The following is a 208-nucleotide window of genomic DNA, read 5'->3' on the forward strand; positions in this document are numbered from 1 at the left end:
GAGCCATTAATTGCTTGTAAGTGTTCTTGCCACTGTTGTCTTTTGTGTTTGCATGATATGCATATACCTCCAGTGAAAATCTAGTGAAGGGAATTAAAAAGCCATTGTATCTCTTATATGCTGATGTTTTTTGATAGATGTATCTGTTCTGTTGATTCTTTTGTATGCTCAGGCAATTCCTGCCTTTACAACTTCATTTTATTTCAAA

The sequence above is a fragment of the Gekko japonicus genome, unplaced genomic scaffold (assembly GCF_001447785.1).
Source record: "Gekko japonicus isolate JY-2015 unplaced genomic scaffold, Gekko_japonicus_V1.1 scaffold504, whole genome shotgun sequence".
Lineage (NCBI taxonomy): Eukaryota > Metazoa > Chordata > Lepidosauria > Squamata > Gekkonidae > Gekko > Gekko japonicus.